Source organism: Castor canadensis, chromosome 2 (genome assembly GCF_047511655.1).
Source record: "Castor canadensis chromosome 2, mCasCan1.hap1v2, whole genome shotgun sequence".
NCBI classification, from domain to species: domain Eukaryota; kingdom Metazoa; phylum Chordata; class Mammalia; order Rodentia; family Castoridae; genus Castor; species Castor canadensis.
Window position 1 is genome coordinate 146,755,372 of NC_133387.1, and position 15,924 is coordinate 146,771,295.

Genomic DNA, 15,924 nt, shown 5'->3' on the forward strand with positions numbered 1-15,924 from the left:
CTAGCAAACATTGACTTATTAAACACAGGCTGCATGGCATTTCTGTATCTGTTTACAACCCGGGGGGTGTGCTGCTCCTTATTTTACAGCTTAATAAACTGAGGCTCCGAAATGACTTTCTTTTGCTCTCACTCCAGCTGGTCAGCGACATGGAAGTTCCCCTGGAATGGGCCTATAAATTAGGATCTGAACACTGGCTTCTCATCCCAGCCCTGCTACCATCAGCTGGGTGACCTTAGGGAAGTGCCTACAGTCAGGCGTTCAGCGGCTGGTTCTAACTGGGACTCCAATCGTATTCCACACCACCTGTGACTAGGTTTAGTAGGTGCTCACTGATCTGGTCTGGTGTGGGAAGAGGCAGAGCCTGCACCTGACCATCCTGACTAGTTGGGGAGGCGGAGTGAAAAACTGAGCTCAGGACTGTAGGGGGCACGCAATCAGAAAGACTTCCTGGAGGAGGGAATTCGGAGGGCCCAGGCCAGGAGGAGGAAAATCCCGGGTGAGATGGGAGGACATTCCGATCAGGGGAAGGGTGAGGACAAAGCGGAGCCCGTGCGAGCGCGAGGCTGGAGATGGGGTGAGACAGGGGCGCAGGCAGGCCGCAGGCAGGCGGGGTGGGGTGGAATTTGGTTGCGCGGGGTCTACTAGGGAGGGGCGTCGGGCAGCCGCACCCCGGCCTGGCCGCACGTCCTGCCGCAGCTGGGCGGCCTTGCCCCTCCTCCCGGGAGGGCGGGCGGCTGCGGGGCGGGGCGCGGGCTCTGCCAGCCTCCTGGTGGCGCCGCGGACCCTGCACTCGTGCCGGGCTCTGTGGCTGCAGCGGGAGGGGACGCGGGAGGCGGCGGCGGTAAGTGGGCTCGGAACTATTGCGGGGTGGGTGGGCGTGCGCGGGGCTCCGGCCGCCGGCTTGGGGCACCGAGGTGTGCGGGGATCCCGAGGGGCTCGGAATCCACCAGGTGTGCGGCGCGCAGTCCACGCGCCCACCTCGGAGCCCGGAGCCAGGCGCGCGGGTCCCGGGGCTGGAGGAAGGTGCAGCTCCTGGCTCCTGCTTTGGCCGCGCCCTGCCATGGGGACGTGCAGGACGCTTGGTGGCGGTTCCTGGTGAAGCCGCGTCGGGGCTGAGTGACAGCTGGGAGCGATCCACGCGTGGCGCCGCGGTCCCAGTCCCATCCTGTGAGCTCAGATCATCCCTGGAGAAGAAAGGGCTCGGGGCCGCCCCTTTCTCCCGGGCCCCCCGCACCGCTGCCCCGTGCAGGCGCATCTGCCTGCAAGCCCGCCCCACTCAGCGCACATCCCCTAGGCTTCCAAGGGTCTTTTCCATGTTGCATCACCGCTTGGCTCCAGACAGGTGTTCGGCTCTCCTGTTGGAGTGAGTTACACAGAATTTTGAAAACTTTGTCTATTTATTACGTGCGTACCCCTCCACCCCAAGTGCCCTGCTAATGCAGCCTACCTGCTCAGAACACGTTGGGAATTCCTTTGGGAGAACTGGCTTTCAAACTGGGCCGCACAGCTGGACAGTTTGAAAAACGTCCCATCCGTAGACATCTCGAGTCCACTGATCTGGGGTGCAGCCTGGACAATGGGCTTTTAAAATGCCACCCTCCCCCATACGATCCTTTTGGGCCAGTCGGGTTTTAGAGGCTCCCCCAACCGCCTCTGGGACCACCGAAGATCAGCCCTCCTAACCCACCTCTCCACCTGAAGATCCTGTTGGTGGTGATTTCCAACTATGGACCGCACATGGTGCCTTTTGGAAAAAAGTTCTCTTTGTTCCTACCTCTCTGTTTACAGTAAATATTCTTCAGGCAATTTCTGTCTAGGAGGTGAGAGGTAGGCATTAAAACCAGGAGGGTCAAGGTTATGATACAGCGTTGTCTTATTAGGGAAAACCAAGTGATTAACTTGTGACATCTGGAAAGGATCTCGTTAAAAGGAAAAAAAATAGTTTAGGGCTCTGTCAGCTCTTGGAGACCCCCTACCCCCCATAGAGATAAATCTAGGGGATGGTCTTTAAAAACGTAAAGCTAATTGAGATCCTCTAGATTTGGTGGTTGTGTTAATGTGCGTGCACTTGTGAGTTGAGCTTGCTCTTCTTGTGTGGCCAAGTCCTGCACATTTCTTGATAGAATACTATCTGAGTGAGGAAATTCGTGCCTCAAGTAGTAGGGCCCATCTGAGGTGACACCTTGGCCACTTGTCAGCTAATTGATCTTAAAAATGATAGGGAAATAGGATTAAGGAAAATCTGAGCATGTGGGAATATTGACTGAATTTGATCATAGAGATTTTAAGTGTTTTCAGCGTCCTTGTTATTAACATTGACAATCGCTAGGGATCCCGGGTGATTTACTGTTGTGTTCTAAGCATAGTGTTTGTATTGGACATCGCCACCTGGTCACAAATCAGAGGATCTCATTGTTTCTTAGGTGCTGGCTCTGTATATGGTATTTGTCTTCGGAGGAAAATGACATGCTTTCAAGACGCCCTCCATAGGTTGGGGATGTGGGTTCACTTCTAGCTCCTAATATGAGTCAAAAGAGATGTACATTGAAAAACAAAAACTGACATAGTTTTGTCCTCTTAGTCTTTGCCTTTTCCCTACCTCCCTCCTACCATGCCCTCTCCTGTCCCTGAATTCAATTGCTGGAAGTGCGGCCACCGTGGGATGTGGGAGTGGTCCTCATTGTCTTGGCCCTGGCTGGGGAATGGGGCTTATGTAGAGTGCTTGGGCTCACAGGGTGGTCCCTGACTTGAATCCTTACCCTCTGGGGAATAAGACCATATGGAAAGTGTTTTCCTACTGTTGACTTTGACTTTCTTTCTTTCCTCTTTTTTTTTTTTTTGGTACTGGAATTTGAACTCAGGATGTCATGCTTGCTAGACAGGCGCTCTTAATGCTTGAGTCACTCTGCCAGCCCCCTTTTGTTATAGATTTTTTTGAGATAGGGTTTTGGAAGTGTTTGCCCAGGCTGGCTTCCAACTGCACTCTTCCTGATTGCTGCCTCCCGAGTAAGTAGGATTACAGGAGTGAGCCACCAGCATCCGCAAGTGATGCTACTTCACTGGATTCGTTGGAGTTCTTTTCTTTTTTTTTTTAGAGGCACTGGGGTTTGAACTCAGGGCCTCAGGATTGCAAGGCAGCCACTTGAGACACTCTGCCAGCCCTCCCCCCTCTATTTCTTTCTTTCTCTCCTTCCTCTCTCTCCCTGTCTCTTTCCTTCTTCCTCTCTTACCCCCGACTGGGCCAACAAAATGTGGCATGTCATTGGCTGGTTTGTTAACTTGTAAATCTTGACTCCATTTGGGAAAAAAATTTATTTGCAGATGCTCTTGAACTCTTGGTGTCTCAAAGGTTGCCCTTCATTGGGAGTGGCTACACTGTGAGTATAATAATACTCTGTGTCCCCCACCCGCCCCACACCAATTGTATCTAAATGTGGATCCAAACAGATTTATTGAAATATCTCTCACATTAGAGTAGCAATTGGAATATTCCAAACTGGTTAGAAGAAAGTGAAGGAAAATGTGAAGAAAAAGTCAGTGTACGGTTTCTTCATTAGGAAGGGCGTACAGCATTGAGGGAACCTTTAGTTTGTTAAGAATAGACAGCCCTATTATTTATTGGCTTCCTTTTTTTTTTCTTCTGAAAAAAATTTGATTGCACTGATGGGCCAGGGGTGGGGAGGGATGCTTAACAGAACATAATGTGCTCCTTAACTCTCTCTCCCCCCAAACCCACTTATCTAAGAGATGCTGTTGACCTTTTAAACCAGCCCAACTGAGTTGTGCCTTTTCTCCCCTTTCCACCTCTGGCCCTGGAGCCAAAGGGCAGGAAAGTGGCCGAGAGGCTGGCAACAGAGGGGAAAAGTTTGAAAATTGGGTAACTTTCCGTGAATGACCAGGCACTTACTTTTTTCTGGCATGTGACATAACTGCCATCATGAAACAAGTTCTAACGTGAAAATCCTGAAGCTAGGAAAGAAAAAAGAAAGGAATAGCACCAGGGCTGACCTTGGCCTGGAGGGCCTGCTGGCGTGCTCAAACACCCCAGTAATGCAGCCCTCCTGTACTTATTTCTTATGTGCCACCTCTGTCCCCCACACCATTATCTTGGGAGAGAAAGTGCTCCATCTCAAATTCACACCAGGGATTCTTGTTGTTTCATTTCTTTATTTACTCATTGAGCAAATATTTACCAAGTGCCCCCTTCTTGCGGAACACTGTCTTACCTGCCAAGTTTGTGATCAACAGGATATACAGTCTGTGCCTTAAGGAGCCTGAGGGGTGTGTGTGTGGAGTGTGTGTGGGGGAACGACAGGGGGTGATGACAGGGGGGCTGTAAACTGTGGGTTGCTGTAATTTGGGGATTCATAATCTAGCTGGGCACGCATGGGGTACCATATCACACCTGGCAAACCTCACCTGGTAGATTCCTCTTCAATTCATTGGCCCAGCAGGCTTAGGAAATACTTTACTGGGATTTAAATCAGTTTATTTCACTGGGTCTCTACACCAAATTTAAAATGATTGTTTTGGGGGTATTTTTCTGTCTGGACAGGAGGTAAGGACAGGCAGGTAGCCATGGAACAGAGAGAGTGGGGGAAGAAGTGAAGGAAGAGGAAGCTGACTCTGGCAGGTGCTGTTTTCTCAAGGAGTCTGGTGAAGAGGTGGGAGGGGGTTGTGGAAAATGTGACTGGATCCATTTTTTAGCACGCTGTAAGCTTGCTGTAGTGGCTGCTTCCATAACAGTGATGGGAAGATGGTGCAAAGCGTCGCACTTTTTTGAGCCAGTGGTTTGGTTTGTGCCTGTGATTCCAGTGAGCAGGTGCACTTTCCTCTTCATCGTGGCATCACTACTTTAGCCTTGATTTCCTTGGATGGACTGCAAGCTGAACTTCACACATCAACTCCCCCACCCTCAGGGGCTAGTAACCTCTGATGGATACAAGAATACTTCCTAATTGTTCACTGGCCACCTTCAAGGGCCAGGTCCTGTGCTCAGCACTTCTGTTCCTTTGCTCTGAGCCCTGTCAGCCTGGAGGCGCAGATGGCAGGCAGCGGGTTCCTTTTACAACCGAGGAAACAGACCCGAAGAAGTGCCACATCCCGTGGAGGCTCACAGCTTGGGAGTGGCATAGTTGAGGTTTGTCAGGGCTTATGTCTGTCTCACAGCAAAACTAAGTTCTTTGCGCAGTCGCTTCTCTTAAGAGAGCTGATTGAGAAATTGTTTTCAGTACCTTGTTTGGGGTTTGAACTTGGTCTTATGATTGCTAGGCAGGTGCTCTACCGCTTGAGCCATACCCCTAGATCCCCTACTGCCTTTTTTTTTTTTTGCTTTAGTTATTTTTGGAATGGGCTCTTGAGTTTCTGTCCAGGTTAGCCTGGACCTTGCTCCTCCTATTTACAGTTTCCTCCTAGCCAGGATTGTAGGCTCGAGCCACCATATCAGCTATTGGTTGAGATGGGGTCTACGTGCTTGCCTGGCTGGCCTTGAAATGCATTTCTCCTGATCTCCACTTCTTGGGTAGCTGGGATTACAGTGCGAACCACTGGTGCCTAGCCAGTACCCCTTTTTTTTTTGTACCATAGTCTCATTAAGTCTGAATTGATTTACTGCTATCCTCTATAGAAGAGGAAAACAAGAATGACCATTGCGGTCTTGTGATTCTGACAGAAATTTTATGGACTCCTTTTTTTTTTTTTTAAGACTGGGGTTTTGAATTCGGGGCCCTGAACATTGCTAGGTAAGTGGTCTACCATTTGAGTCACTGCCCCCTGCCCACCAAATCTTTTGTTTTAGTTATTTTTCAGACACGGTCACACACATTTGCTCAGACAGGCCTCAGACCATAGTTCTCCTTACCTCCCTTGTAGCTGGGATTACAGTTATGCACTGCCACACCCTTGTTCTTTGAGATAGGGCCACACTAACTTTTTTTGTCCTGACTGCAGTCCTCCTTATCACTGCCTCAGGAGTAGTTGGGATTACAAACCTAAACCACCTCACCTGGCCTTGGACTCCTACTTTTGTAGGTATTTTTAAGGAGAGGGTGGATTAGGCTGTTTAGAAAGGCTCTGAATGGATCCCAAATTCTAGGTTTGAGGGTTCGAGAGACATTGTCACTGCATTTCTTCAAGGTCTGCAAACCTCGGAGTTCTGGAGATAATTGGCTGTTGGGTAAGAGTTTAAAAACAAAATTCAGCCAGGGGCCGGTGGCTCACGCCTGTAATCCTAGCTACTCAGGAGGCAGAGATCAGGAGGATCGGGCGGTGGAAGCCAGCCACAGGGCAAATAGTTTGGCAGATCCCATATGGGGGGAAAAAAAAAACCATCACAAAATAGAGCTGGCAGAGTGGCTCAAGTGGTAAGAGCACCTGCCTCACAAGTGCAAGACTCTGAGTTCAAACCCCAGTGCTGCCCTCCTCCCCCCCAAATAAAAACAAACTTCAGTGTTTGGCTTCCTGGTGCACAATTAATCTGTGCACATGTAATTCCTACTCATGTGGTCTTTGCAACAAAAACAAAACTTGGCTACTTAGTAATTACCTCAAGCTCTTAAAATTGCAGGTAAGGAAGTGCTTGGGCACTGCCATTAGAACAGGGTTCGAGAATGCGTGGCCATTACTACAATGGGCTGTCACAGAAGGTTCCAACCCAGAAAGACAAGCTCCAGGGAACCCTGCCAAGGACACAGGGGAGTAAAGTGGTCTGAATTAGAGCACAGGGCCTGTGTTATGACCTTGGAGTTCTCCTGCCAGCCTCTTTGTTTACAGGGCAGAGTTTATTCCCTGCCACCCAGCAATCACAGGCATTTCTGCTTGCCTTTGTGAGGTATGCAATGGGTCAGGCATTTTGTAGGTTTTAGGTATGTAAGGCCCCGTTGGTGTTAATAATTGCTCACCATTATTTAATATCTTTGCTAAAGGATTGAGGTAAAGTGACAATGACTTTCTAGTTTTGGCTCTAGTAATTCCCTTGGTTTTCTATGAATTTTATTGCATTTGAAAGAAAGTCTGTCTTCCCTTGCAAATGCCATTTTAGGAAGGCCATTTACTGTGGCCATACTCCTCCCAGGAGTTCTGAGACCCAGCACGAGTGTCATTAATCCCATTTTCCAAGTGAAGAAGCTGGCTTGGTGAGGCTGGAAGTCAGGTGCCCAGTGGGAGTTTGGGATCCCAGCTTGGAGTGTCCGACTCTCAACTCTGGGTTTTTTTGGCTTAATTATAAAGCCAAAAGTAATGATTCAGTTTTCAAAGTCATGAAGAAGTTCTAGTACATTCTATGAGCTAATATATCTTTGATCTTCATTGAAGCTCTACTGATAGTTTTAATGAAAAGGGCAGAGAGCCCCTTTTTAAAGGTTTGATTATCCACCACTTTTGCCTATAAGGTTTTTGTCCTCCTTCCTAAAAACAGTGTGACTCATTCAGACTCGCACAGCCACAGGTGACAAGAGGACTGGCCTTTCTCCTTGCCCTAATCAAGTATCAAAAACCTGGAAAGTTTACTTAGAGTGGTGATTACTGTGAAAGCTTTAGGAACTGGTAGAGAAAGAATGAGGGAGAGATAAGACAGGGTGGAGGGTGGAGTTCCCCAAACTCAGAGTTTCTTTTGCTTGTGAGTTTCAGGTTTGGGGGCCTTGTCAAAGTTAGCTTGGTCCTAACTGTTCTTGCTATCCTGGGCCACCTTTAAATTTTGGAGAGTGGAGCGAGGGAGAACAGATGGGGAGGAGAGGTATGAGGATTTGGGAGAGTAAACCCAGCCATTAGCTAATTCTCTAGGACTGGCTTTCTCAACCAAGGCATGACCACCTCTCCCTGCAGGTCGGAGTCTAACTTCCTGTGTGTGAAGTAGCCAGATGGGTACCAAAGCGACCGAGGGTGACCTAGTTCTCCCCATAAGAAAGAGTAGCAGATATTCCTAGAGCGTTTACCTCCAGCCCTGTTCTGAAAGCGTTTACGATAGCCACTCTTAGAGATAGGCCCTGTTGTAAGCCCATCTTCCAGGCAGGGGAAACAAAGTCATGAAAAATCGAGCAACTTGTCAAAGTTGCTTCCTAGTGGTGGGATGCAGTTCTGACCTGTGCTCCCAACGGCTGTGGCCTCTTTGGACACTCAGCTCCAGTCGTGGCACTGGCTCTGTTTCATTTCTTCAGCATGTTATTGTATTTGGTGTTATTTTAACAATTAGAGAACTGGCACATACCCTGTCTGAACTCCCACAAACCTGGAAACAAACCTACATAGTGGAGGGATTTCTTTCCTGACCTTGTGTGCCTGGTGTGTAGACGCTCTGTAAAGCTCTGCAAGGAAGGACAGAAGCCGGCCGTCAGTCTTTTGAAAGTTGGCGTCCCTGTATTTCATTTGTCTCCAGCACCTACAGTGATTTCTTATCAGAAAACACAGATGAACACCCAGAAGGGTGAGAATGTTGGGGGAAGGTGCTTCACAAAATAATGAGAGAGTTCTTGATAAAAACATGCTGTTTTTTATGGATTGCAAGGTCTCATAGTCAATGTTTTTTCATCTTGTGTTTGCTTAAGGTATTTATTATTCTAAGACATCTGTACCCTAGTCAGCAGATTATTCTGTGAGTAAAGGCATGATTGGTGGCTGCTCCTCAGTTCCCACAGGATGTATTTTCTCATTGGAATTGGGGACCAAGCCCTGGTAGAGCTCTACTCTGTCATCCTTTTCCCTAGGGCAAGGGTCAGGCTGACATTTCCATGCTTTTTTTTCCCTCATTCAAAAATCAAGTTTATTTTCAGAATTGACGTTTGGGGTAAGTCATCTAAATAAAATTCAAATAACTTATATATATATATTTATATATGTATACACACTTCTGATACACACACCCTCCTTTATACTTTAAATCAGCTCTGGATTACTTGTAATCCCTAGTACAATGTAAACAGTTGTTATGCTGTGTTATGGGAGTAACAGCAAGGAAAAATGTATACAGGTTCAGTACAGACTCATTTTCTTAGAAAGTCTCATTGATCCACAGGTGGTTGAATCGGAGGCCTGAGAACTCTGTTTTCTCATCCCCTTTTTCCTCTGAGGCAAGCTCTTCAGAGACTCACCTGCTTGGATTGGACGCCCTGTTTGCCCATCACTAGAAGTGTGGTTCTGGGTAGGTTCCATTTTTCTTTTGGCTTTGTTTTCTCTTCTGTGAAATAAGGGTGTAGCACCAACCTCATAGACTTGTGAGGGCCATATCTCTTTGTACCATACAGTAGTTTTCAAACAGGGCCCTGGGTGTGGGGGTGGGAGTGTAATTTGACCATATCTGGAGGTATTCTTGGTAGTTATGACTGGGATGGGGGGGTGGCTCCTGGCATTCAGTGGGTAGATGCTGTTAGACATCCTACAGTTCTTGGGGAATTATCTGGCCCCAAATGTCAATACCATCGAGGCCAGAGGCCCTGACAAGGTAGAACCTCAAACAGTGGCTGGTCTTTTTAATGCCTCTGATCAAAGGAAGCTAACTAGTTAGTGTTCAAGACCCCTGCTTTCTTAAGTGGGGAGGAAAGAGTGGAATTTCACCTTTTATTGGTGCCTCTAGGTTGCCTGGGGGTGCCCTGAAGCGGGAATAGCTCTCTGTTCTCTATTAAGCATCCTGAACTTTTTTTGCAATTGTCTGCAGTATTTACATGTAAATAACCAGGCTGCCAGCAGTGAAACCCCTTCTGGGCTCCTGGTGGTGAACCTGGTGCAGTGGCCTGGGGCAGGGTACAAACCTCAAAAGAGCAGGTCATCCTGTGTGTCACCCTCCTATCTCAGGATGTTTGGAGGAATAAATAAAGTAGCCCTTCTCCTGTGAAGGTGCTTGTATCATTCTGAAGGTGTGCCTTTTATTTATTCAACCACCTCCCCCCCCATTCAATTTCAGGTAGGGATCAAACCACAGCCTTGGTTACATGACAGGTAAGCACATATCCTCAGCCCATGTTTTTGGGCAGCACTAGGGCTTGAACTCAGGGCCTTGTGCTTGCTAGGCAGGCGCTCTACTACCTGAGCCACACCTTTTTTGCTTTAGTTACTTTTCAGAAAAATTCTTGCTTTTTGCCCAGGGCTGGATCCTCTTTCTTGTACCTCCCAAGTATCTGGTATTATAGGTGTACACTACCGTACCCAGCTCCTACGCATTTGTTGAAAGTGTTTTCAGAAGCTCTAGTTCATAGGTGATCATGCAGTCAAATGGTTAGAGCTTAACAGTCAAACTATCTGTCTGGGACCAGGTGGTATGTATCCCTGAAGCACTGCACCTGAATCTGGACGCAGTGTTCATGCCTGCATGGCTCAGAGGTTTGGAGTCGGGGGTAGGTTGCAAGTTGAGTGGTACCCTATGTTTAGACTCTACCTAGACATATTTGTCCTGTGACCCCACACAAGCCACTTGACCTCTGTATCTCCGTTTCCTAACCAGAGATTGGTGTGAGGATTAAGTAACTTGCTCTCAGTGACGCTTATCTCAATGACTGAGTTATTAGTAAAATAATATTTTATTTTGGCCTGTACATTATGTATTATAACTCAGGAAGGAAAGGAATTGTTCTGGTTTGGGAGTTCCTTGTTTTTTTTTTTTTTAATTTTAATTCATTTTTGGTGGTAAAATACATAAAATGAAAATTCAGTTTTTAATAGATTGTTTTCTATTTTTTACATTTAAAAAAATTAGTTACTTATTTTCCCCTAGTATGGGATTTGAACAGAGGGCTTTGTGCTTGCTAGGGCTTGCTAGGCAGGCGCTCTACTGCTTGAGCCACACCTCCAATTTTTAACCAATTTAGAGTGGAGATCAGTAGCATTAAATCCATTCACAGAGTTGCACAAGCATCCTCACTATGTAATTGCAAAACTTTTCCTTCCCCTGAAGGAGAAGCCCTGTATCCATTAAGCATCACCCCACATTCCTCCCTCCCCTCCCCCATTCCCCTACCCCACTAATCTACTTTCTGTCTGGAGATCTTGCCACAGAGTGTGTCATTCAGCATGAGGCTCTTTGTGTCTGGTGCATTTCACTTGGAGTAATGTCTTCAGAGTTTATCTGTAGAGCATAATACCATTTTGTAGCGTACCCAAGACTCCCTTTTCTCATGTTCTCCCAAGCCGTGTCCTGTTTACAAGCTTTAAAATATCTTCATTTATTTTGGTCCTTTTGGGCCAGCTTTTTTTTTTTTTTTTCCACTTTTCCCATCCAGTGCTTCTCACGACCCTTGAAATGAATATTGGGGTGAAGTGTCATGCTGGTCCCTGGTGCTGCTGGGAAATGGGTCTAGGGTATTTTATTTCTGCTGGAGAATCAGGAACACACACAGGGCCCCCTGGGTTGTGCTTCATTTCCCCATGACAGCTTGGCAGGTTTTAAAAACAAGTGTCTGGAGAACACCCATCAGGCCCCTTTTATTCCTGGTTTAAGAGCTTCCTACAATGAGAAGTGGCCCTCAATTAAGTCGTTTAATAAAAACCTCCCTGGGTTTTAAAGCATTCTGGGGAAGTGTTTACATTCAACACCACAGCGGGCTTCTAAATGAGGAGCTGTGGAGTGAGCGATGCTTAACCTGTGACTTTAATAATATCCTTTGCTATGGATTTCAGGTGGAGGCCGGGCCAGATTTGTAGCTTGTCATTGACCCAGACTGGGGACAGACATGGGGGGGCGGGTGAGAGGTGGAGGACATTCTTGACTCTGTCCTCCGCCCCCAACAGCCAGTGGTAGAAGATTCTACCCGAGAGGCCTAAAGCCTTTTATAGAGATGTAAAAGTAGCTCACCAGAGAGAAAGCAAGAAACATTCCCAACTGGAAAGGGCACTTCCACCTTCCTTCTTCTTCCCCCCTTGCTCCCTTCTGATGTATTGATAGGGGTCGAGGGTTCAGTAGGAATAGGTTTTGGGGACCCCATGGCTGGAGTTGGCTTTGCTCTTTGCTAACAGTGGGGAGTTGCGTGGGTTGCCCCCACAGGAAGCCAGAAGTTGGCTGCCTTCACTTTGTGGGAAAGGATTTATCATGGAGGACTGGGAAGGGAGATACAGCAAGTTGCAGGGTGGTCTTCCCTTCAGGCTGCTCTTCCAGAGACCCTCCTATCCTGGGTGGGATCCCAAGGGGAGGGAAATGGGAGTTACCGTGTCAGGCTGGGGTTTGACAGGCTGCAGGGTCCTGCCAGTAAGAGCTGGTCTGAGGGTCCCATACTGCCCAGGACTCAATCCCGGCCCTGGGCTCGGTTACTTGAGTTCAAGTGTGTGAAGTGCTGGCAGCCGTGTCCTCAGAGGGAGCCATGTATGTGCGGGTTCCTGTAAGAAAAGCTTCTTGTTCTCTGAGCCCACTCACCTCCCGGCCTGGCAGGCTCGTGTGTGCCATAGGACAGCGTGTCATCACCAGGTCCCAAAGGAAACAGGACTCACACATGGGGAAACAATGCTTGACAGATTTGTATTCCCTAGATTTCCCAGGGGGATCCCAGGGTGGGAAGAAGGGCACACAGTGGGTAGAAACTTTAGTTAGACTTCGAAAAGATCTTTGGAAAAGCTTCACGGCCAAGGTTATTAAATGGGAGAGTCCCCTTCAATTTCCTGAGTGGACATGAACTCAAGAGAGAACAAGGCTGAAATTGCTCGCTTGTGTTGGATTCCAGAGAATTTTGTTTCACCTGCAAATGTGAAACAAAAATTTGCAGGTGAAACAAAATTCTAAAAGTAAAATGAACAATATTGGAGTTAAATTATAGGAAGTGTTTTTTTTTTTTCATGATTTAAATTTAAATTATGGCTACTTCTTGGGGGGTTCAGCTTACTTTTTAAGTATAGCTGGGCAGCCAGGGTTTGGGTCTTGTGGGGTTTGGTAGGGGACACTGTCAGATACTTGGTTGTGGCAGGACAGGAGTGCTGTTTAGCTGCGTGTGATTGGTGTGAAGGGAGGTTGTGGAAGGGAAAAAGTCCAGCAGTGAAAAAGGTCGGTCTTTATTTCCCCTGGCACCTGGCTTGTGTCTTACTCCTCCTAGTACAGTCAAATATGCACTGAAAAATGAGTGAATGTTTAGATCAAGACCTAAAGAAACTTTATGAAGTGCAAAACCCAACCAAGCAGCTTAAGTCAGCAAGAAAGTAGATTCTGTTGGAAATTCATTTTGCAAATAAAATATGGCTGTCATGAATCTAATTCATGAGCGAGCCATCGATCTGAGTAGGAAACTTTCCATTCTTCATCCACCTCATACAGACTGACGCCATTCTGCCAAGTTCTGGAAAATAAAGCTGGAAAAGGGTTTTAGGATGAACGGTACAAAGGCAGAAACTCAGTGGGATGGTGGTTATAGCAATGTCTGGTGTGTTTATAGCGTGTGGCTTCCATAGAGAGGTTTCTAGATGTCTTACCATCTGTTAAACATAGGTTGTGCATTTTTGTTGTTGTTGTTTCTTTTGAAGCAAAATAGAGGTCTTTCATACCCTGGACTAATTCGGCAGAAAATTGCCACCTTAATTATGTCACTTTGATAACAGGGAAAAGCTACAGATAACAGTGGGGAGAGGGAATTTTCTACCTTTATTGGCTGGCATCAGAAAAGAGTAGAAAAGTGTGCCTGTTGGGGAGATGAGAGAATTGTCTATAATAATATTTTCAAGTATAATTCTCTTCCATACAGAAAAGCAAAGGTGTTGCGCACCGAAAGGCTTTTTCTTGGCGAGGGGGGAGGATGGGGAGTGGGGCGCTGCCGTTCTGCTGTGCAGATATTTTTCTTCATTCTCTTCGTTCATAATTCTGTTTCTGAGTTCGACTGAGACTGTCGTAGCTGACATTTCCATTGGTTGCTTTTAACTTTTATACCCTTGGGTTTTAGCGTTTAGCCCTCTGTAAAGGCCACCGGATACCCAGTCTGCTCAGACAATGGTGATGTCATTTCCTTTGGAAGAAAATGAAAAGCTTTGAGCAGTCACAGTGGAAGGGAAGTGTAAAATTTTACTAGGCCTCCTTGGTTACAGAGTCAAACAGGCCACTTTGAACCCCGTCTATTTTGCTCCTCAAATGTGCTATGGAAAGTTTCCAGAATGTTTTTGGAAACAGATACACCTTTACAATGTTTTCATTTTTGTTTTTCCCCAAATGAGTCCTTAGAAATATTTGGAAGAAGAGTAATGTTTCATGTCTTTTTTGGGATCCAATAAACTTGAAGTCATTGCTATATTGTATTTTAGAGTTGACCTGATTTAAATTTCCTGTCTGTGTGTGTGTGTGTGTGTGTGTGTGTGTGAGAGAGGGAGAGAGAGAGAGAGAGAATGTATATGTATACTTGTAACTACAAAATATAAAATATTCATGCCCACATTCTTCACAGGCAATATATTTATATTGTATAACTTTATTTATTTATTTTTGTGGTACTAGGATTTGAATTCAGGGCCTACACCTTGAACCATTCCACCAGGCCTTTTTTTGGGATGGGTTTTTCAAGATAGGGTCTCTTGAATTATTTGCCTGGGCTGGCTTCGAACTGCAATCTTCCTGATCTCTGCCCCCTGAGTAGCTAGGATTACAGGCGTGAGCCAATGTCGCCTGGCTTAGATTATATAACTTTAGATGAATTCTGCATCTGCATCAAAAAATACAATAAAAAATAATCATGCTAATACTTCTAAATCACTGAACAGTGCTTGGCATTATTCTAAGTACTTACCGTCTATTAACTCATTTTGTTGTCATAATAACCTCGTTATTATTTCCACTTTACTGAGGAAATAGGCACACAGAGATTAAGTGACCTGCCCGAGGTGGTACAACTAGTCAATGGCTGGTTTGGCTTCAAATCCAGGCACTTGTGTCTTTACTTAGTTGGAGTGAAAACTTATCAGAAGTGAGTTTTTTTCCAGTCTACAGGTCGGTCTTACAAGTGGGAGATGATCATATGTGGATTTATAGTGTTTTGCTTAATTAAAATGATCTGATAGAATCGGACTCCTTTGTTTCATGACCAGCATTTTAAGTTATTTTACCCAGCAGTCATGCGCCTTAACAATTACTTTAGTTATAAATCTGGACTACATGAAAGAATGGTAAATTTAGCCAGTCAACACGAAACACTTTGAACACATAGTTTGCTGTCTCCTCTCTTTCCTTAAGGAAGAAAGATGAACTCTGTCACCTCCCAAATGAGTCCTCAGTTTCAAATGAATTATTCCACCAGAATAAAATAGTCTTTCTACTTCTGCAAAAAGCAGTTACAGCTTGCAGAAGCTAAAGTTGTTTTTCTCTGCAGTGGGCAGTGATCAATCCTGGTGGTGACTCTTGCCAGTTTGTTTCCTTTGACACCTCTGTCAGCGTCCTCACTGACTCACCCTTCTTGAGATGAGTGGTTGGGGTTGTAAGCAGAGGCCTGTGGAGTGCCCAGGTCACAGCCTGTGCTTCTGGCCTTAGGACTAGATAAGAACAGGAACCGAGAGATGGGATGGCAAGGCGACTAAATGAGCTTAAAGCTTAGAGCAGTGCCTGGCATGACTAAGACATCAGTAGACGTTTGTGGCTACTTTTTTATGTATTGGGCCCACTGTGGACTGGGCGCAGTGTTAGGCACTTTCCGTGCATGGCCTAATTTAATTCTTATTGCAGGTCCATGAAGCAGGTGATGTTTTTGTTTTGATCCTCAGTGTCAGGTGTGGAAACTGAAGCGTGGAGAGGTTAAGAGATTTGGCCAAGGTCATACAGTGCCTATGTAGTTAGAGTTATGGCACAAACCAGTTTTTGTTTTAAGTAGAAAAGTACACAAGCTGTTAGTATACAGAATTTTCTACAAGTTGTCTTGTGGTTCCTCACAGTCATTCCTCAAAAAAGGTAACCACCATTCTGTTGCTGTCACCATAGATAAGTTTCGACTGTGCTTGGATTTCAGAAAAAATGGAGTCACACTTGCCCTGAGTTCAATCTTCAGT

General features: G+C 46.3%; 1 protein-coding gene across 9 annotated transcripts in view; it reads left to right on the forward strand.

Annotated features, from left to right (window-relative positions):
• The first annotated feature begins 480 nt into the window (after nucleotides 1-480).
• The window catches only part of Cgnl1 (cingulin like 1), a 148,478-nt gene continuing 133,034 nt past the window's right edge, over nucleotides 481-15,924 (forward strand). For 7 of the 9 annotated variants that reach the window (XM_074066043.1, XM_074066047.1, XM_074066050.1 and 4 more), the window contains exons 1-2: nucleotides 740-844; nucleotides 9,011-9,136. The gene's annotated coding sequence lies outside the window, so the exon portion shown is untranslated. Of the gene's footprint in view, nucleotides 500-739; nucleotides 845-9,010; nucleotides 9,137-15,924 lie in introns of those variants that run through there. The other 2 variants (XM_074066046.1, XM_074066044.1) reach the window with 2 other exon arrangements.